Raw genomic sequence first — 23,795 nt, 5'->3', positions numbered from 1 at the left:
GCCGCTCCTTACTCCCCGCAGTCAGTGCCTGTCGCCCGCATACTCCCCTCTGGTCACTGCTAACACAGGGTTAATGCCGGCGGTAACGGACCGCGTTATGCCGCGGGTAACGCACTCCATTACCGCCGCTATTAACCCTGTGTGTCCCCACCTTTTTACTATTGATGCTGCATATGCAGCATCAATAGTAAAACGATCTAATGTTAAAAATAATAATAATAAAAAAAACCTTACTCTCACCTTCCACCTTCGCCTCCTCTCCTCGGCACTGCAAGCGGCAGGTTCCGCTTCCAAAGATGCTATGGGAGAAGGACCTTCCATGACGTCACGGTCATGTGACCGCGATGTTATGGAAGGTCCTGCGCTCATACCAATCCTGGGACCGGACACCGCTCACAAGCGCCAGAACTACAACGGGCTTTTCGGATGGTGAGTATGTTTCTTTTTTATTTTTTAACCTTTTACATACGTGGCTGGGCATCATACTACCTGGCTGGGCAATATACTACGTGTCTGTGCTGTATACTACGTGACTGGGCAATATACTACGTGGCTCTGTGCTGTATACTACATCGCTGTGCAATATACTGCGTGGCTGGACAATATACTACGTGGCTGTGCAATATACTACGTGACTGGGCAATATACTATGTGACTGGGCAATATAGTACGTGGCTGGGCAATATACTACGTGACTGGCCAATATTCTATGTGGCTGGGCAATATTCTACGTGGCTGGGCAATATACTACGTGGCTGGGAAATATACTAAGTGGCTGGGCAATATACTACGTGTCTGGGCAATATACTACGTGGCTGGGCAATATACTACGTGGCTGGGCAATATACTACGTGGCTGGGCAATATACTATGTGGCTGGGCAATATACTACGTGGCTGGGCAATATACTACGTGGCTGGGCAATATTCTACGTGGCTGGGCAATATACTATGTGGCTGGCCAATATACTACATGGCTGTGCAATATAGTACGTGGCTGGAAAATATACTACGTGGCTGGGCAATATAGTACATGGCTGGGCAATATTCTACGTGGCTGGCCAATATACTACGTGACTGGGCAATATACTACGTGGCTGGGCAATATACTACATGGCTGAGCAATATACTACGTGGCTGGGAAATATACTATGTGGCTGGGCAATATAGTACGTGGCTGGGCAATATTCTACGTGGCTGGGCAATATACTACGTGACTGGGCAATATACTAAGTGGCTGGGCAATATAGTACGTGGCTGGGCAATATTCTACGTGGCTGGGCAATATACTATGTGGCTGGCCAATATACTATGTGGCTGGGCAATATAGTACGTGGCTGGGCAATATAGTACGTGGCTGGGCAATATAGTATGTGGCTAGGCAATATACTATGTGACTGGGCAATATACTACGAGGACATGCATATTCTAGAATACCCGATGCGTTAGAATCGGGCCACCATCTAGTGGTACAATAACCATCCAACACCCCGAGTGTTGCATCAGGTACATGGGTGAATAGACATACTATAAGGAGCAATAGCGAAGCAAAAATATATACCGTATATATATATATATATATATATATATATATATATATATATTGTTCTTGGTACCTCCAACTAGTGTGTGAATAACCCCTATCAAGAACTACAACATTGCATGGTATAGAGGTCACAGTGAAGCGGATTGGTAAAAATGGAAATTAACCACAGACAAGAGAACAAAATAGTCAGCAAAAAGAAGAATAGTGTTGAAATAACGCAAGCAAGCAAGGAAATATACGAAGGGTATGCAAAGCATTTTCTGCAGATGGTGCTACCTCACATGCTTAGAGATTGCTCCTAGAATATCACAAGATGCCATGGTGGACATGTGAACATAAAAGCCAAGGGTATGCGGAGAGAATCCCACGTGTATCGCTGTTCAGCAACAGCTTTGTCAGGAGTAAACTGTCCACGGATCAGGTACTGCTTAATATAACAATGTGCCTAATAGAAAAGTAGATTACCGGTGTGTGGCACCCCCATGATAGGTGGAACCTGGGGAGGCGTGTCCAGAAGGAAGCGTGTATGGCAATTGTTACCCGCAGAATCCTTAGCCTGGAAGTGGGCGGGACCCGCGAGCGCAAGAACGGGAGCGGTCATGCGCATATCGGCAGACTGGTAAGTTGAGGCCAGTAAGAATCAAACTGAAAGGAATCCAGCTGTGTTAGTATGGATCCCATACAGTAAGAATGAACAACTAGAAAAAGGAAACTATAAATAAATCAATAACATAAAAAAACAATGAAAAATAATAAATAAGAACAGTATTGGGGAAAGGGACAAAGGAATGTAAATGAAGCATAATTATGTTATGAACCTGAGAAAAATAAAAATAAGCAGGAGATAAAGATATGGATAGCATTATGCTGACAGCATAAGTGCCCAAAATATTTCGCAACAAGAGAATTAAGGTACCGTCACACTTAGCGACGCTGCAGCGATACCGACAACGATCCAGATCGCTGCAGCGTCGCTGTTTGGTCGCTGGAGAGCTGTCACACAGACCGCTCTCCAGCGACCAATGATGCCGGTAACCAGGGTAAACATCGGGTAACTAAGCGCAGGGCCGCGCTTAGTAACCCGATGTTTACCCTGGTTACCATCCTAAAAGTAAAAAAAACAAACAGTACATACTTACCTACAGCCGTCTGTCCTCCAGCGCTGTGCTCTGCACTCCTCCTGTACTGTCTGTGTGAGCACAACGGCCGGAAAGCAGAGCGTTGACGTCACCGCTCTGCTTTCCGGCTGACCGACGCTCACAGCCAGTACAGGAGGAGTACAGAGCACAGCGCTGGAGGACAGACTGCTGTAGGTAAGTATGTACTGTTTGTTTTTTTTACTTTTAGGATGGTAACCAGGGTAAACATCGGGTTACTAAGCGCGGCCCTGCGCTTAGTTACCCGATGTTTACCCTGGTTACCAGTGAAGACATCGCTGAATCGGTGTCACACACGCCGATTCAGCGATGTCTGCGGGGAGTCCAGCGACCAAATAAAGTTCTGGACTTTCTTCCCCGACCAGCGACAGCACAGCAGGGGCCTGATCGCTGCTGCCTGTCACACTGGACGATATCGCTAGCGAGGACGCTGCAACGTCACGGATCGCTAGCGATATTGTCTAGTGTGACGGTACCTTTATGTTCTCATAATTCAATAATTTATTGAGAGTCACAAAAGGTTTAACAATAACCACAAATCCTTGAAAGGCAAAGATGTCATTTATGCACTCATTTGCCCCTGCAATAGGGTGTATGTGGGCCAGACCTCACAGGAGTTGAGGAAAAGGGCCCAAAAATATCTGTCCGCTATCCATCTTGCCGCTGCCGACCAGAAAGAAGACAAAGTACTCACCCCTGTTGCTGCCCATTTTCTATCTTTACATCAAGGGAAACTCAACAACATCAGGTTTCTAGGACTCCAGAAACTTTTCAGCAATGGGAGAGGTGGTTGTCTCCACAAAAGATTGTTGCAGGCTGAATCCAGTTGGATATATGAGCTTCTCTCTGTGGCCCCCACGGGACTCAATGAAGAGTTGCTGTTCACAAGCATTATTGGCTAAAGGCAAAGCCAGATGTTCTCCTGGTCCAGCATGGATTTACATGTATTTCCATCTATGTCACTTTACATATTCTTTTGTTTGGTTTATGATATCTACTGACTACTATTCTTTCCTTCCTTAATATTAGGTCTGGCCGTCTCCTGTTTCCTTTCCGGGTGGAAACTCATGTCCTTCACCTTTCCCCTATTTGAACTCCAGTTGGGACCTGGTTGAATCTTCATTTATTCTCGCGAATGCAGTATGCCTGAGTGCATCACAAGTTTGGAGGATGAACTGGATGTAAACGGGACATTGTTCTCATCATCAGTATCAGGCCTTATATAAGAATGGACTGGATGCAAGCTGGATGTTGCCCTCATTATCAGCACTGGGCCTCTTATAAGGAATTGATTCTCACCATACGATGGGACTTTTCACATGATCCCCTGTTTTATCTGCTTTTGTATACAGATGGGTGCCTGTTACTCATCTATCTTTCATTACCGTTTGGATATTTACAGGTATATAGGTTGTTGTGTATTGACACCTATGATAAGTAGTTCTCACTATCTGGCACCATAGTATATGGACCCTTAGGCCCCTTTTACACATCAGTTTTTTGCTATCAGTCACAATCCGTCAAATTTTGAAAAAAAATCACGTTTCATCCGTCACGTTTTATTCGTCATTCGCCAGATCCGTCGAAAATTGTTTATTCGGTGGCCAGAAACAGCGGACAAAGTAACGTTTTTTGTGTACGTCGAAAAATCGGACAGCGACAGATCCGTCGCCATCTGTCGTTTGCTAGAATAGAAGCCTATAGTGCCGGATCCATCAAATGACGGAATCCGGCAATCGGTTCCGTTTTTTTAACTGAGCATGCTCCGATTTATTTAGGATCTAATTAGCCAGATCCGTTACTCAGATCCTTCGAAAAAAATGAATCCGTTGCATCAGTTTTTCACAATCTGCCCAAGATTTATTTGATCCTGGAGGCATGTGGAATGCACAGGGTACAGGGGAGTAGGATTGGCCCTCTTTTCGTGTTGGACACCACAAGTGATTTTACAAGTTCTCTACTTGACACTGTCAATCCCTCTCAATATGGCATATACACCTTTCCCTAGATGGTCAGTGGGGTTATGCAATTAGTTTTGTAACCACATCATAATATCCCTTTTTGTGACTTGCGATGACAATAAACAAACAACTATGAGTTCACAGACACCAAACATGTCTAGGTTGTTTTTTATTTAAGTGGTGAAAAAAATTCCAAACGCTTTGCATACTCTTGGTATATTCCCTTGCTTGCTTGCGTTATTTCAACACTATTTTCTTTTTTCTGACTCTTTTGTTCTCTTGTTTGTGGTTAATCTCCATTTTTACCAAACCGCTTCACTGTGACCTCTGTACCATGCAATGTTATAGTCCTTTTAGGGGCTATTCACACACTAGTTGGAGGTGCCACAAACAAAATATATATATATTGTATATTTTTGTGCTTGGCTGTTGCTCCTTATAGTCTGTCTATTCACCCATGTACCTGATGCAACACTCAGGGATGTTGGATGGTTATTGTACCACGTTTTCATGTTTTTAGATGTTTTTAATGAGTTGTTGGTCCATGTTATTAATAAAGCTGTATGCATTTTGATCACATTATACCAGGTGTGCAGACCATTCTTTATCTTGGTCTTTTTCTTCTCCTAGTACAGTTGTGCTCAAAAGTTTACATACCCCAACAGAATTTTTGTTTTCTTGGACTTTTTTCAGAGAATATGAATGATAACATCAAAACTTTTTCTCCACTCATGGTTAGTGGTTGGGTGAAGCCATTTATTTTAAAACTACTGTGTTTAAAAATTCATAATGACAACCCAAAACATCCAAATGACCCTGATCAAAACTTCACATACCCTGGTGATTTGGGCCTGATAACATGCACAGACGTTGACACAAATGGGTTTGAATGGCTACTAAACGTAACATCATCACCTGAGACCTGTTTGCTTGTAATCAGTGTGTGTGCATAAAAGCTGAGTGAGTTTCTGGGATCCAGACAGACTCTTGCATCTTTCATCCAGCCACTGACGTTTCTGCATTGTGAGTCATGGGGAAAGCAAAAGAATTGTGAATGGATCTACGGGACAAGGTAGTTTAACTGTATAAAACAGGAAAGGGATACAAAAAGATATCCAAGGAATTAATAATGCCAGTCAGCAGCATTCAAACTGTGATTAACAAATGGAAAATCAGGGGCTCTGTAAAAACAAAACCACGGTCAGGTAGACCAACAAAAATGTCAACCACAACTGCCAGGAAAATTGTTCGGGATGCAAAGAAAAACCCACAAATAACATCAGCTGAAATACAGCACTCTCTGAAAAGTAGCGTTGTAGCTGTTTCAAGATGCACAATAAGGAGGCACTTGAAGAAAAATGGGCTGCATGGTTGAGTCACCAGAAGAAAGCCATTACTTTCAGATTTTGAATATCCACAAAAATATAAAATAACCAATACATTTCGTTCAACTTCACAATTGTGCTCCACTTGTTACATTTGGTATCTTTATGTTTGAAGCATGATATGTGGGAAAAGGTTGAAAAGTAGTGAATACTTTTGCAAGGCACTGTATCTGTGAAGTATTGTTTACATCATGAGTGCACCCTAATTTTCATATACCAAAAGGAAGATGAGAGACACCAGACCCAACAATGCAGACGAGCTGAACGCTGCTATCAAAGCAACCTGGGCTTCATAACACCTCAACAGTGCCACAGGGTGATCGCCTCCATGCCACGCAGCATTGATGCAGTAATTGATGCAAAAAGGAGCCCCGACATTTTACTTGGCCAACATTTTGGATTTAAAAATAATTTTCCAAGCTGGTGTTATAAAGTATTCTAATTTACTGAGATAATGACTTTTGGGTTTTCATTGGCTGTAAGACATAATCATCAACATCAACAGAAATAAACACTTGAAATAGATCACTCTGTTTGTAATGACTCTTTATACTATATGCGTTTCACTTTTTGTATTGAAGAACTGAAATAAATTAACTTTTTGATGATATTCTAATTTTCTGGGACGCACCTGGATGTTTTGTTTTTTTTTTGACATATAAGCTGCTCTGCTGTACTCATTTTGTATGTGAGTCGCCTGCCAGGGCCATGGGGTACTTGGTACCGGGCCCAGTCATCGTTAAAGGGGAGGTAACGATGGTGGCGACCCAGTCCGTGGCCATGGGTGCCCAAGTAAAAGGGAAATGTCCTTAAATTGGTTTTGAATAAAGTTTGTATTCATGACGCCACCTGTGATTCTTGGTCAGAGGTAACTGACCCAGCTTAAAGGGCTTTTCTGGGGGCGACGGTGCTACAGCAAAGATGGTGTCCCCAAAGCTCCCGGGGGTTTTGGCCAGAGTCTTGTGGTGCCAGAACTAAATGGAGGACACATGGTTACAGTCTCTTTATCTGGTTTACTGGTTGAAAAAAGCCACAGTCCAGGGTACCAGCAACAGGTCGTGATGTGGTCCGGCCGGCCTGGAGACAGTGGAGGATCCCTCTCCCAGGTAAGGTTAGTAAGCCTTCCTGTTTGTGCTCTTATGCGAGGTCCTTGCTGCCTGCAGCTCCCTTACAAAGTTCTCTCTCTCCTGTCCTGGGACAGTAACCTGTATGGTGGGCAGTGCAAACTTTTTTTACAGGGTCTCTATCATGACCCGGGCTCTCTATGTACCGCTGCACCTTCAGGTGTGGGGGCGGACAGACAACTTGCAATCCTCTGTCCTTCCGGTTTTGCTGTGAGACCTGGAGTATGACTCAGCCTCGGGCTCCCAGTGCCCGGTTTCTGCGCTTCAGCTTAGAGGATACCCGGTCACAGTCCCCTCCAATCTCCTTTATTCTCCTGTTGCTTCTCCCCTCAAATGCTCACTAATGCTGCAAACTTTCAGGTTCTCTTCCATTCTGGAGCTGCAGCTTCATACGTGACTGCACGGCCCCACTCTCTGCTCTCACTTCTCTCCCCTCCAACTTCTGCTACCAACTAACTTACTGCTCCTCCAGACCAGAATACATATATCTGGGGAAGTTCCCCTGAATCCGGGTTCAGAGCTCCCCCTTCTGGCCTGGATTCAGAATGTGTTGCATGTGGGTGTCTTACCTGATAAAGGGAATCCTCCTTGCCTCCAAGCATGACATCGCCCTCCCTGTAACAACCAGTTACCTGGGGTGTTATATATGTGTGCCCATGGGTTCATCAGTACACAATTAATTGATGGTATGTGCTTAATTATATCATTCACCCACATTTTTATTGTCATGTTTTTTCTAACATAATTTTAACTTTTACCATTATAAGTCATGTTTTAAAATGTTTCTGTACTACTGCAGATGCTGGATTGTTCTCTTCCATGTTGCTCTTTGCCCAGAAGTCAATCTGAAGTCTGTCACCTTTTCATTGAAGTAATTTTTCCACATGCTTTTAGCACAGTACTCCTACAGATGGGTTTGAAGAGTACAGACAGCGGCTTAGAGGACAGTACTCCTGCAGGCGGAGGGTGCAGAGTATACATAGCAGCTTAATGGATAGTAGTCCCACTGATGGTGCAGAGTACACACAGCGGCTTAAAGGCACAGTACACCCACAAGTGGAGGGTGCAGATTTCACACACACTGCTTTTACCAAAGTACTCTCACAGTGGCTTTTACCACAGAAATAGCACATATCGGGGTTGCAGAGTACACAAATTATTGTGTTTGCAGAGTGCACACTCACAAATTGTTCCTCACTCCACCTGCATCCAATCCCTAGATGAGCGAGAGCATAATGACAGCAGTACTTGCAGCCAGGAAGAGTCCTGTGCTGTGCTAGCCAATCACAGCCATATCAATGCTTGACATGGCTTTAATGGCTCTGGAAGTGCCCACAGACTAATATCTTGTTAATTGGTTGTGCTGGAGCCTTTCAACAAGCTTTAGTAGACTGGCGAACATGAACAGGAAACTGGACATACAGTAAAATGACCGTGTCCGGTGTCCGGTATGAACCCCAAACTTTCCGGTTCGGGTTCACTCATCTCTATATGTATAGTCACATTGCTACATGCAGTCAGTCTTATGGTTACATATAGTCACTATAGTCACATAGTGTTTGCAAATTTGAATTCGACAAGTTTTGCCAATTTTCCCCCAAAATTCGATTCACAGCTAATAAACTCACCATGAGTTCCAGATATTGTCCTCCAATTGCTCTGGAAAAACTGTGAGTTCCAGATATTGTCCTCCAATTGCTCTGGAAAAAGTGTAAAGGTACCGTCACACATAGCGACGCTGCAGCGATACCGACAACGATCCGGATCGCTGCAGCGTCGCTGTTTGGTCGCTGGAGAGCTGTCACACAGACCGCTCTCCAGCGACCAACGATCCCGAGGTCCCTGGTAACCAGGGTAAACATCGGGTAACTAAGCGCAGGGCCGCGCTTAGTAACCCGATGTTTACCCTGGTTACCATCGTAAAAAAACAAACAGTACATACTTACATTCAGCTGTCTGTCCCTTGCCGTCTGCTCCTGCACTGACTGCTGGCCGCAAAGTGAAAGCAGAGCACAGCCACAGCGGTGAGTCACCGCTGTGTGACTCACCGCTGTGCTGTGCTTTCACTTTCACTTTGCGGCCAGCAGTCAGTGCAGGAAATAGACGGCAAGGGACAGACAGCTGAATGTAAGTATGTACTGTTTGTTTTTTTACGATGGTAACCAGGGTAAACATCGGGTTACTAAGCGTGCATTGCGAACTGTGACCGCAGTCTACGACGCTGGAGCGATAATGGAGCGATGCTGGAGCGTCACGGATCGTGCCGTTGTAGCGACCAAAGTGCCACTGTGAGACGGTACCCTTAGATGGCTGCTGCATTATCTGCTTATGTTGGTATACAGGCTTTGATAGTTCCTTCTGGGTCACGCTCCCATACCATGTAATGTGATAGCTGCAACACATTATGGGAAAGCCTGCATAAGATCATGCCAGCCTTAAGGGACTCATGCAGTTGTCTGTAATATGTGAAAAGGGCGGTGGGCATTTTTCTCGAATTGGATTCACATAGAATCAATTTGATCATATCTACTGTATAAAGTCAGTCAAACTGCTATAAACAGTCACTTAGCTATGTACATTCAATCAAATTGCTGCATTTAGTCACATTGCCATATAATAACTCTACACATGGTGTGGAGCAGGAGAGTGCTCACCTTCCCATCCCAAACTTTTGCCTGCTCATCAGAAAGTTGAGCGCAGGATAACACTCATTCTCTATCTTCTTGGCGAGTCAGACAGTGGCGAGTCAGAGAGCGCTCATTTCCTTCCTGATCCCCCTTAACTTATTTAACGTGCCTATTTCCTCACTCTTCGGTAACCAAACATCGTCATTAATGGATAATGTGATGAAGATATAAAGTACCATGAAGTTGGAGCACACACTCTACTTTGGCTTTCCTTCTTCTTCCTCAGTGAAAATTCTATGGTTTCAGTGTACTTTGTCCTGCTTATTGCAGCAGCGTGCTGATTGTTGGTCCACCATTAAGGGCAATATTCCTCTCTTGCTCTCCCCACTTCTTGACTACAGCTGCTTCAACCAGCATGTGCAGCATATGAAGAACACAAAAAAAAGGCTCACTCAGGCGCTGCCCCTACAGTCTGCCACACTCGGCACTGGGCATCAGATGCCTAGTAGCAAATATGGGCCTCACCAACCACCCAAGCTGCCGTCTCACCACCACCAGAGCTGCCGCCTCACCACCACCCGAGCTGCCGCCTCACCATCACCAGAGCTGCCGCCTCACCACCACCAGAGCTGCCGTCTCACCACCACCAGAGCTGCCGCCTCACCACCACCCGAGCGGCTGCCTCACCACCACCAGAGCTGCCGCCTCACCACCACCAGAGCTGCTGCACCCCCGACCTTCTGTCTGTTCCCCATTATCCCATAGAATGTAAGCCCGCAAGGACAGGGTCCTCTCCCCTCTGTACCAGTCTGTCATTGTAAATATGTTTACTGTAAATGATATCTATAACTCTGTACGTAACCCCTTTTCTCATGTACAGCACCATAGAATTCATGGTGCTATATAAATAAATAATAATAATAATGAGCCCACAGTTAGGGGATTTGTAGATATGTTAAAAAATAACCATGAGGCAGCAGATCAATGAAGTAATGTAGAGAAAATCACCTTACTATATTGTATAAAATCTCCTACTAGGCATAAACTGTCTTACAGACTTCCTTTAACTATGGTGCTTCATCTGTTTTCTCTGGTAATATATTAGATCAAGGATTCTAAAACTTTTTCTACAAGAGCCTCACCAGACAAATCAAGATATTTCCTTGCCCTCACCGCACCACTAAGATGATGACTAGACCTCACCACCTGTTTAGGAAGTCCATATTAAAATAAAAAAATATGTCTCAATTTTACTTTTTTTCTGGCTCCTGAACCAAATATAACATTACAAGAAGTACAAAATCAGTAAAATATTTTTGCTAATTTATTTATTTTACTCACTTATATAACACCATTAATTCCACAGCGCTATTCAGATATCAGCATCGCTGTACCCATAGTGGCTCACAATCTAAATTCCTTACCAGTATGTCTTTAGAGTTAAATATCAAATTAATTAAATAATGTTGCAGCTATCGGAAGGAATGTAAATAACTTCGAATAAAACTCCATTCCTAGCTGCCGGCTGAAGCTTCACTCGTAAAACCAGCCTGATAGTTTGCAAAGAACGGCATTAAATTATATACAATTTTGTAGACTGCAGATGTCCCATATTAGTTAGGAATTTATGGTTAATTTTCATAATAGAAGTAAAAAAAAAAAAGTAAAAATGAAAACAAAAATGTTGAAAGTGAGAAGGATAAATGAAAACACAAATGTTCAAAAGTGAAAAAACAATTAAACCACTTATGTTATTTATACTGTATGATGAACGCCCTTGCCCACCCTACCCCCCCCCCAAAAAAAAAACAAAAAAAAAACAATGCAAACCCAAACTATTTCAAAATTGTGTAGCTTTTGGAATAGTGAAGAAAACTGAAAAAGGCTTTATTGTTAAGCCCCAAGGCAGGCTGGTCCAGAAGAGGTTAGTTATAACACATAATAATAAATAATAATAATAATCTTTATTTATATAGTGCCAACATATTCCACAGCGCTTTACAGCTTAACAGTTTCAAACGCAAGTCATAAGTAACAACATTAACAATACAATAATCAAAGCACAATAAGATACATAAAAATATTACATGGTTATTAGCAGGGCCGTATTTGCCACTAGGCACTTGAGGGCACGTGCCTAGGGCGGCGGGATGCGGGGGGGCGCCCTTGAGCTAGGTTTTTTCCTTTTTTTTTTTTTTTTATTTTATAAAACTCCGGGGTCAAGTTTCCGCCCCCCCTCCTCCCTCCCCCCTTCCCGCCCCCCCCCTCCTCCCTCCTTCCCGCCCCCTTCCCTCCCTCCCTGAAGACGTAATACTCACCTTCCTCCAGCGGTGGCTGCAACTGCGTCTCAGCGCCGTCCTGTCTTCAACGGTCACATGGTACCGATCATTAAGGGTGATGAATATGCGCATATTCATCACCCTTAATTAGCGCTACCATGTGACCGCTGAAGACAGGAAGGAAGACGCTGAGATGCCAGGAAGTTCTGTGCTGCGCGCCGGTGAGAGGTAAGTATGACAGGGAAAAAAGTGGGGTGCCGTGCACACAGGGGAGGAGGATGGGGAGCCATGCATACAGGGGAGAAGGATGGGGAGCCGTGCATACAGGGGAGAAGGATGGGGAGTCGTGCATACAGGGGAGAAGGATGGGGAGCCGTGCACACAGGGGAGAAGGATGGGGAGCCGTGCATACAGGGGAGAAGGATGGGGAGCCGTGCATACAGGGGAGAAGGATGGGGAGTCGTGCATACAGGGGAGAAGGATGGGGAGCCGTGCACACAGGGGAGAAGGATGGGGAGCCATGTACACAGGGGAGAAGGATGGGGAGCCGTGCACACAGGGGAGAAGGATGGGGAGCCGTGCACACAGGGGAGAAGGATGGGGAGCCGTGCACACAGGGGAGAAGGATGGGGAGCCGTGCACACAGGGGAGAAGGATGGGGAGCCATGTACACAGGGGAGAAGGATGGGGAGCCGTGCATACAGGGGAGAAGGATGGGGAGCCGTGCACACAGGGGAGAAGGATGGGGAGCCGTGCACACAGGGGAGAAGGATGGGGAGCCGTGCACACAGGGGAGAAGGATGGGGAGCCATGTACACAGGGGAGAAGGATGGGGAGCCGTGCACACAGGGGAGAAGGATGGGGAGCCGTGCACACAGGGGAGAAGGATGGGGAGCCGTGCATACAGGGGAGAAGGATGGGGAGCCGTGCATACAGGGGAGAAGGATGGGGAGCCATGAACGCAGGGGAGAAGGATGGGGAGCCATGAACGCAGAGTGGGAGGATGGGGGAGCCATGAACGCAGAGTGGGAGGATGGGGGAGCCATGAACGCAGAGTGGGAGGATGGGGGAGCCATGAACGCAGGGGAGAAGGATGGGGGAGCCATGAACGCAGGGGAGAAGGATGGGGAGCCATGAACGCAGAGTGGGAGGATGGGGGAGCCATGCTTGCAGGGGAGAAGGATGGGGGAGCCATGAACGCAGGGTGGGAGGATGGGGGAGGCATGAACGCAGTGTGGGAGGATGGAGTATAAATATGGAGTATAAATACTGGGCCCTATAAGGGGGACACAGTGTGAGAGGACAGTGTGAAGAGGGGACTGGTATAGAAAGGAGAGGACAGTGTGAAGAGCATGTACCATAAGAGGGACAGTGTGGGGGTCATACTTTGTGCAGACAATATAGTGAGGGGCAATTTTTTATTTGGGAGCATTATAATGACACTTGTATCTTTAAGGGCGTCATGTGGAGACTTTCTGCAAAAGAGCGGCGAAGATGGAAGTCTGCAGAGACGGCTGTGGATGAGAAAACTCATCATGGGATCTGGACAAGATGAAGAAAAGGAGAACGGCTCCAGAGGCGACGTCATCTATCAGGTACCTGGATGTAAATGTTATTTGTGATGCTAACTCTCATGTTTTTATATATGTTAGGAGATTTAAAGGGACACTGTCACCTGAATTTGGAGGGAACAATTTTCAGCCATAGGGGTGGGGTTTTCGGGTGTTTGATTCACCCTTTCCTTACCCGCTGGCTGCATGCTGGCTGCAATATTGGATTGAAGCTCATTCTCTGTCCTCCGTAGTACATACTGTACCTGCACAATCTGCAATCTTGCCTTGCGCAGGCGTGTACTATGGAGGACAGAGAATGAGCTTCAATCCAATATTGCAGCCAGCATGCAGCCAGCGGGTAAGGAAAGGGTGAATCAAACACCCGAAAACCCCACCCCTATGGCTGAAAATTGTTCCCTCCAAATTCAGGTGACAGAGTCCCTTTTAAAGGGGATGTCCAGGCTTGTGATGAGTCTGCAGTCATTCTTTGTGACTGCAGACTTCTGAATTCTCACAGTGCACACTGCACGCTGTCAGGATTCTCTCATGCTGGGGATTTACATTAATGCGATCACGTGCTGACTAGACATGCGTGACCTCCGTCAATGAAAATGAACTGAGCGAGGCCGGGCACATCTAGTCAGAATGTGGTCAGAAGTCTACAAATCACATACTTGTGCTGACATGACTGTCCACCGGCAAGGGAGAATCCTAAAAGTGCAGTGCATGCGTTGTGAGAATTCAGAAGCTGCGATGTCAGGATTCAGCTCTGCAAGTTCCAGTAGTCGTCACATGGACACGTCACTCATATGCGATTTTTCAGACTTAGGGTGTGTGTCCACGTTCAGGATTGCATCAGGATTTGGTCAGTATTTTACATCAGTATTTGTAGCCAAAACCAGGAGTGGGTGATAAATACAGAAGTGGAGCATATGGTTCTATTATAGTTTTCCTCTAATTGTTCCACTCCTGGTTTTGGCTACAAATACTGATGAAAAATCATGACCAAATCCTGATGCAATCCTGAACGTGGACACATACTCTTATGGTCCTGCGACATCGAGCTTCTCTTCTGCTTCTCTTAGTTTTTCACTGAACATTGAGAGCATTAGGGAGAGGAGCTCGTGGGCACATGACTGAGTGTGCAAATCACATATGTCCTTGGCGGAGGGGGGGCACCAAAATGAATTCTTTCCCCGGGTGCCAGAAACCCTAGATACACCTCTGCTGGTATGCTACTGCGAGCGGTGATTACCGGGTGCGGTGGAGGGTGGTCTGTGCACAGGCAGTGAGGCAGGGACTGAGGGTGTGCACAGAGAGGATGGAGACCCGGAGACTGCCCGTCCCAGTCTACGCCGTAGCCTAGAGCCCTCATTATCATAGGAATATGGCAGTTAATAAATTGCTTTTCTGAAGCTTTATAGTGTAGTTTTAGGTCAGGGAGGGTTGGATAGGGATGAGCTAGCAAGGTGCAGGGACAGGTAATGATGGCTACTTGCGAACATGTGCGGCAATTGCGGTTTTGCACTTACGATGATGCATAAAACACTGCTAGTAGTGTTTTTTCTCATTGCTGCAAGTACCGCATTTGCCGGATGGCGGCAAAACCGCAAGAGCCGCACATGTCTGTAAGTCCCATAGGGAATGAATGAGGCCGAACGCAGTGTTGCCCTAAGTGATCCATTACGCGGCAGATGCGGAAAAACTGTCGGATCTGCTGCAAAAGGCGACTTTCACATCAGCGATTTTTGCCAAAGTCACTGCCGATAGTGTCATACTCACCAAAGGGGGAGGCAGCACTAAAAGTGCCTAGGGCAGCAGAAACTCTAAATACGGCCCTGGTTATTAGGTGCAGTCAGGTAGGTGCAGTATTTTTTATTACATATATCTAAAGACTCAAATTTCAAATTGTGAGTTAGAAATAGGATTAATTAGTACTAAGTAGATATCTTCCTCCATTCTTATTTATTCTATGTATCAGAGAGCATTGATAAAAAGAAGATGTAGATTGCAGCTTACCGCAAGCAGGCATTAAATTCTCTGTTCATGAGCGTATCAAGAAACACTGGTATCAAATGAAGAAAAGTTCAGCACCTAAGATCAGATAAGCAGTCGCACTTTGCTTATACTCTTGGCTCACATCCTTGCGGATCTGCCTCTTATCTATTCATGTGGATCGATAAGCCAGAGCTGGTATGTCACTCTCCACAAAGGAGAAACGTTACTGCTAAATATGCTTATTTCGCACATTTATTTAATCAGGACTTTTTACCGGATGCGTTACTCTTAAAGAAAAATGTCATGATATTTTCATAAAAAAATGTAGTGGTTTATTGGATTTTCCACAGAAAAAAACACATTGCAGCAAAACATAAAATAATTAAAATAGTTACAAATAGATTGTTCATTTGTCCATATCAGCGTTTGTTCCACATCTTTCCCAAAGCTCTGAATGGTAAATGGTGTCTGTCCCTGGCATGGAGTATGGTATTAGTCATCCTTGTTAACTCACATACCAGCTGTTCATTTCTTCTGTGTGTCCTCTGAAGTCTATGGAGAATGAAGAAGAGAAGAGGCCCAAGGTGGCAGCCCCTCCACCTCCTAAGAGATGTGATTATATATATGTCCCACAGAGCACGTGTTCTCTCTATATGGTGTTAACTTACCCTGAGCTATATATACAGGAATAGCTTTTGTAATGTCAGCAAAAGACAATGTGCTCAGTACAGAATTGAGAATAAGAATAATTTAATTAATAATTAATATTTAGCAGTTACCCCTTAGACCTCAGTCCAGAGTTTCTCACCTAGCCAAATCAGTTCTCATGCTTCGCACTGACAAGAGCTAACAGCCCGAAACACTGTGTCTGCGAATTGAGATACTGATTTGGCTAATTATCCTAAGTCATATTGCAAGACTCGTTAAAGGGCTGATTGTGACTTATAGGATCCCTACTTCCAACAGGTGGCGCTATAGAGTTCACGTCCTCTTTTTCTCTGAAGAGGCAATTTGCATATTAAATTTCCCAGAGGAGCATTGCACGGCGAATAAGCCTCCTTACCTTGACAAGCCAGAGCTGGTATGTCACTCTCCATAAAGAGAAACCTTACCCCTTAGAACTCAGTCCAGAGCCTCTCACCTAGCCAAATCAGTTCCCATGCTTCGTACTGACGAGGGCTAACAGCTCAAAACACCGTGTCTGCGAATTGAGATACTGATTTGGATATTTATCCTAAGTCACATTGCAAGACTCGTTAAAGGGTTGATTTTGACTTGTAGAATCGCTACTTCCAACAGGTGGCGCATTCAAGCCAAGTCCTCTTTTTCTCTGAAGAGGCATTTTGCATATTATCTATTCATGCACACTTTTATGCTGGTGGTGATGGCGGTGTACTGATGGATAAGCGCATCCGGCTGTCCCCTGAAAGTGTAGACCACCTAATTTTCATCAAAATGAACAAGTCATGGATCTCCAATGACTTTTGCACCTCAGTCGCAGACTGGGTGGACTATGCGATGGTCTAGTTTTTAGTATCATGGATTGATCTCGCATTACTGCAATCTGTGCCATATTTATAGTGTCTTCTGTGCCTGCTGTTTCTACTGCTGCTGATGTTGCAAACATTTTTTTGAAATGTGGAGATTTCAAGTTGGGTCTCTATCTAGTGGGTTGTTAGTGGTGAAGGATGTGTTCGGGGCCTATTATAATGTTTCTACTCTGTGGAAATTGATGCCACTTTAGTGGTGTGTGACAATTATTTTTTTAAATCTAGAGACTCAAAGTTGGGTCTTCACCTTGTGGGTTGCCTGTAGTAGAAGGTGTTTCAGAGGCCTATTATACGGTTTCTACTCTGTGGAAACTGATGCCACTTTAGTGCTATGTGCAGGGGTGGATTATAAGAGGGTCAATCTGGGCGGTAGCCCTGGGCCCAGTGATGTGGGGGGGCCCTGGGCTACCGCACAGATTGCCTGCCGGCCGCTGCCATCAGGGCATTACTGCACGTGCCCCTATCATTTATGTGCCCCCGGACCCGGTGGGCAGAGAGAGGGCGTCCGCATCGGGCCCGTCTCATCTGCTCGCCGGCCCCCTACCGGCGCTGCAGCGGTTTCCTACTGACATGCGGGCGCATGCCCGCACGTCAATAGTTAACAACAGCCGCCAGCCAATTGGAGGCTGGCAGCTGAAGTCGGCCGCAGGCGCAGCGCACACGTCGCCAGCATCTGACGTCATTGTCAGTCGCTGGCGAGTGCGCGCTGCTGTAGGGAGTTCGCCGCCTGGAGCGCTGGTCAGGTGAGGAGAACTCAGTTTTTTTTTGTTTTGTTTTTTTTTAAACCTAACGGTGGAGACACTGGGGGCAATGCTGGAGGACACACTGGGGCAGATGATTGCTGGACACACTGACTGGGGGCAATGCTGGAGACACTGGGGCAATGCTGGAGACACTGGGGCAGATTGCTGGACACACTGGGGGCAATGCTGGACACACTGGGGCAGATGATTGCTGGAGACACTGGGGCAATGCTCGAGACACTGGGTCAATGCTGGAGACACTGGGGCAGATTGCTGGACACACTGGGGGCAATGCTGGAGGACACACTGGTGCAGATGATTGCTGGACACACTGGGGCAATGCTGGAAACACTGGGGCAATGCTGGAGACACTGGAGCAATGCTGGACACACTGGGGGCAATGCTGGAGGACACACTGGGGCAGATGATTGCTGGACACACTGGGGCAATGCTGGAGACACTGGGGCAATGCTGGAGACACTGGGGCAGATTGCTGGACACACTGGGGGCAATGCTGGAGGACACACTGGGGCAGATGATTGCTGGACACACTGGGGCAATGCTGGAGACACTGGGGCAATGCTGGAGACACTAGGGCAATGCTGGACACACTGGGGCAGATTGCTGGACACACTGTGGGCAATGCTGGACAATTGGACATACTGGGGCATATTGCTGGACAGGACACACTGGGGGCAATGCTGGACATACTGGGGCAGATTGCTGGACATGCTGGTGGTAATATGCTGGACACACTGGGGGCAATGCTGAACATACTGGAGCAGATTGCTGGACACACTGGTGGTAATATGCTGGACACACTGGGGCAGATTGCTGGACACACTGTCTGGGGGCAATGCTTGACACACTGGGGCAATATGCTTGACATACTGGGGCAGATTGCTGGACACACTGGGGGCAATGCTGGACATACTGGGGCAGATTGCTGGACACACTGGTGGTAATATGCTGGACACACTGGGGGCAATGCTGGACATACTGGAGCAGATTGCTGGACACACTGGTGGTAATATGCTGGACACACTGGGGCAGATTGCTGGACACACTGTCTGGGGGCAATGCTGGACATACTGGGGCAGATTGCTGGACACACTGGTGGTAATATGCTGGACACACTGGGGGGCAATGCTGGACATACTGGAGCAGATTGCTGGACCCACTGGTGGTAATATGCTGGACACACTGGGGGCAATGCTAGACACACTGGGGCAATATGCTTGACATACTGGGGCAGATTGCTGGACACACTGTCTGGGGGCAATGCTGAACATACTGGGGCAGATTGCTGGACACACTGGGGGTAATATGCTGGACACACTGGGGCAATATGCTGGACATACTGGGGCAATATGCTGGACATACTGGGGCAGTTTGTTGAACACTGTCTGGGGGCAATGCTGGAGACACTGGGGCAATGCTGGAGACACTGGGGCAATGCTGGAGACACTGGGGCAATGCTGGACACACTGGGGCAGATTGCTGGACACACTGTGGGCAATGCTGGACAATTGGACATACTGGGGCAGATTGTTGAACACACTGTCTGGGGGCAATGCTGGACACCCTGGGGCAATGCTGGAGACACTGGGGCAATGCTGGACAGTGGGGCAGATTGCTGGACACACTGTGGGCAATGCTGCACAATTGGACATACTTGGGCAGATTGCTGGACACACTGGGGGTAATATGCAGGACACACTGGGGGCAATGCTGGACACACTGGGGCAGATTGCTGGACACACTGGGGGCGGGACTGGAGACATGGGCAGAATGTAGATACGGGGCATTATTGGTGACACGGGCAGAATGAAAGACATGGGGCAGGATTGGATCATGGGGCAGGATGGAGACAGATGGGGCACGATGGGCAAATCATATGGGGTAGAAGAATAGATGCTCATGAGGGCAGGATGCGAGAACATATTGAAATACACGGGGCCAGGATGGGGAATATTATTACCATAGGGGCTAATTAAGGGATATTATTACTGCAGTGATGTATTTATTTTAATTTTTGAGTATACTGTTTTAATTGGGGTCACGGTCCTGTTACTGTACAGAGTGACACTATGTCGCCTTTTTTTCTTCATGTGGTGTAATGTAGAAGTTGTGAAAAATTAAGTAATGTGTTCTGCAAGCGGAGCTCGAGATAACTGTGTTATTTCCTGCAGAAACGAGTCCTGGCTGGAAGAAATGATGGCAGTCTGTGCTGGATGAAAGATGAAGGACTTCACCTAGAGACGTCACTGGTGAGTCAGTGTTACCTATACACTGACACTATACACTGTATACTATATGCAGAGGTCCTGTGTACAATGTCACCAGTGATCACTGTATTACCTATACATTATATACAGAGCTCCTGTGTATAATACCACCAGTGATCTCTGTATTACCTCTACACAGACACTGCATACTAAGTACATACAGTGGGGCAAAAAAGTATTTAGTCAGTCAGCAATAGTGCAAGTTCCACCACTTAAAAAGATGAGAGGCGTCTGTAATTTACATCATAGGTAGACCTCAACTATGGGAGACAAACTGAGAAAAAAAATCCAGAAAATCACATTGTCTGTTTTTTTATCATTTTATTTGCATATTATGGTGGAAAATAAGTATTTGGTCAGAAACAAAATTTCATCTCAATACTTTGTAATATATCCTTTGTTGGCAATGACAGAGGTCAAACGTTTTCTGTAAGTCTTCACAAGGTTGCCACACACTGTTGTTGGTATGTTGGCCCATTCCTCCATGCAGATCTCCTCTAGAGCAGTGATGTTTTTGGCTTTTCGCTTGGCAACACGGACTTTCAACTCCCTCCAAAGGTTTTCTATAGGGTTGAGATCTGGAGACTGGCTAGGCCACTCCAGGACCTTGAAATGCTTCTTACGAAGCCACTCCTTCGTTGCCCTGGCGGTGTGCTTTGAATCATTGTCATGTTGAAAGACCCAGCCACGTTACATCTTCAATGCCCTTGCTGATGGAAGGAGGTTTGCACTCAAAATCTCACGATACATGGCCCCATTCATTCTTTCATGTACCCGGATCAGTCGTCCTGGCCCCTTTGCAGAGAAACAGCCCCAAAGCATGATGTTTCCACCACCATGCTTTACAGTAGGTATGGTGTTTGATGGATGCAACTCAGTATTCTTTTTCCTCCAAACACGACAAGTTGTGTTTCTACCAAACAGTTCCAGTTTGGTTTCATCAGACCATAGGACATTCTCCCAAAACTCCTCTGGATCATCCAAATGCTCTCTAGCAAACTTCAGACGGGCCCGGACATGTACTGGCTTAAGCAGTGGAACACGTCTGGCACTGCAGGATCTGAGTCCATGGTGGCGTAGTGTGTTACTTATGGTAGGCCTTGTTACATTGGTCCCAGCTCTCTGCAGTTCATTCACTAGGTCCCCACGCGTGGTTCTGGGATTTTTGCTCACCATTCTTGTGATCATTCTGACCCCACGGGGTGGGATTTTGCGTGGAGCCCCAGATCGAGGGAGATTATCAGTGGTCTTGTATGTCTTCCATTTTCTAATTATTGCTCCCACTGTTGATTTCTTCACTCCAAGCTGGTTGGCTATTGCAGATTCAGTCTTCCCAGCCTGGTGCAGGGCTACAATTTTGTTTCTGGTGTCCTTTGACAGCTCTTTGGTCTTCACCATAGTGGAGTTTTGAGTCAGACTGTTTGAGGGTGTGCACAGGTGTCTTTTTATACTGATAACAAGTTTAAACAGGTGCCATTATCACAGGTAATGAGTGGAGGAAAGAGGAGACTCTTAAAGAAGAAGTTACAGGTCTGTGAGAGCCAGAAATCTTGATTGTTTGTTTCTGACCAAATACTTATTTTCCACCATAATATGCAAATAAAATGATAAAAAAACAGACAATGTGATTTTCTGGATTTTTTTTTCTCAGTTTGTCTCCCATAGTTGAGGTCTACCTATGATGTAAATTACAGACGCCTCTCATCTTTTTAAGTGGTGGAACTTGCACTATTGCTGACTGACTAAATACTTTTTTGCCCCACTGTATCTCCTGTGAATACTGGCACTTATGGTGATAGCATTGTGTTTTTTTTATTACTGATCAGTATTGTAGTATTCAGTCACTATGTAGTGGTAATATGTGGTCTGGAAATGGTGTTGCGGTATTTGTCTCTTGTATGTGCTATTTGGTCACCAAGTGGTGGTAATATGTGGTCTTGACATGGTGCAGTGGTATTTGTTCCTTGTATGTGATATTATTCGATCACTGTAATTGTAATTTGTGGTCTGGTCATGGTGCGGTGGTATTTGTTCCTTGTATGTGATATTGGTAATTTTAAAAATTGAAAAATAAATCAAAATATACCTAAATTGTATTGCATATTTTAACAAATATTTAATAGGTTACAGTAGAGTAGGGCCCGGCCATTTTTCTGGAATAATCTGGTTCAGGTATATCATGACCCCTGTCACATGACCCCTGTCACATGACCCCTGTCACATGACCCCCGTCACATGACCCCCGTCACATGACCCCGTCACATGACCCCCGTCACATGACCCCCGTCACATGACAGGGGGACCCACAGTGTCTGAACAGCCCGGGGCCCTGGCTACCCTTAATCCACCCCTGGCTGTGTGACATTTAATTTTTGAAATGTGGAGACAACAAATTAGGTCTCCATCTGGTGGGTTGCCTGTAGTAGAAGGTGTGTCAGAGGCCTATTATATTGTTTCTACTCTGTGGAACCTAATGCCACTTTAGTGCTGTGTGACAATTATGTTTTGAAATGTGGAAAACCCAGGTTGGGTCTTATTTTGGTGGGTTGCCTGTAGTAGAAGGTGTGTCAGATGCCTAATATACTGTTTCTACTCTGTGGAATTCGATGCCACTTTAGTGGTGTGTAAAAATAATTTATTGTAATATGGAGACTCCAAATTGGGTCTTCATCCGGTGGGCTGCCTGTAGTAGAAGGTGTGTTAGAGGCCTATTTTATTGTTTCTACTATGTAGAATTCGATGCCACGTTAGTGGGGTGTAAAAATAATTTATTGAAATGTGGTAACTCCAAGTTGGGTCTCCATATGGTAGGTTGCCTGTAGTAGAAGGTATCTCAGAGGCCTATTATATTTTTTCTACTCTGCGGAAATTGATGTCACTTTAGTGGTGTGTAGCAATAATTTTTTGAAATGTGGACACTCCGAGTTGGGTCTGCATCTGGTTGGTTGCCTCTAGTAGAAAGTGTGTCAGAAGCCTATTATACTGTTTCTACTCAGTGGAAATTGATGCCATTTTAGCGGTGTGTGACAATTATTTTTTGAAATATGGAGACTCCATATTGTGTTTCCATCTGATGGGTTGCCTGTGTAAGTAGGGCACCCAGACAGGCAGGCCTGCTCTTTCGTTCCTTACATTTTTCTACCAATAGTACTGTATAAAACTTAACTGATGTTTGCACCATCAGAGTTTAGCTGGAATAATAAAAACAAAATTGGAGTTGTTGCGTACACAGCTACTTTAACCACCAGGTCCTCATTGAAACTTCAGTTCCAAGCTGTAAACGCTGGGCCAGATCCTGATACCTCATGCATGGCTCATGGCTGACTGCTGCTGTGCCATTTGCAAATTTCTACTGTGGGTCGATTGTTGCCACTTTTCAAGGTGTCTGCCCCTAATTTTAGCTGTTTGGGAAGCTTTTTGTCACCCCTTAAGGTGTTTTGTATACATTTAGTTTGGCCTCCCATTGAATTTAATGGTGTTAGGGTATATTCGTTGAACCGTTTGCAGAACGTCTAAACTTCAGCAAATTGAAACAAACCAAACCTTGAAAAGTTCGCACATCTCTAGTTGAAATGTCACTTCCATA

At 45.7% G+C, this 23,795-nt stretch overlaps 1 protein-coding gene across 1 annotated transcript in view; it reads right to left on the bottom strand.

Annotated features, from left to right (window-relative positions):
• LOC138648851 (4-galactosyl-N-acetylglucosaminide 3-alpha-L-fucosyltransferase FUT6-like) overlaps window positions 1-15,804 on the bottom strand; it is a 59,905-nt gene extending 44,101 nt beyond the window's left edge. Inside the window, exon 1 of the mRNA XM_069738802.1 lies at window positions 15,650-15,804. The gene's annotated coding sequence lies outside the window, so the exon portion shown is untranslated. The remainder of the gene's footprint in view (window positions 1-15,649) is intronic.
• Between the last annotated feature and the right edge of the window lie 7,991 nt (window positions 15,805-23,795).

Source organism: Ranitomeya imitator, chromosome 9, assembly GCF_032444005.1.
Source record: "Ranitomeya imitator isolate aRanImi1 chromosome 9, aRanImi1.pri, whole genome shotgun sequence".
In the NCBI taxonomy this organism is placed as follows: Eukaryota; Metazoa; Chordata; class Amphibia; order Anura; family Dendrobatidae; genus Ranitomeya; species Ranitomeya imitator.
Note: the sequence above shows the minus strand (reverse complement) of the source record. Positions and strands in the feature narration are given on the sequence as shown.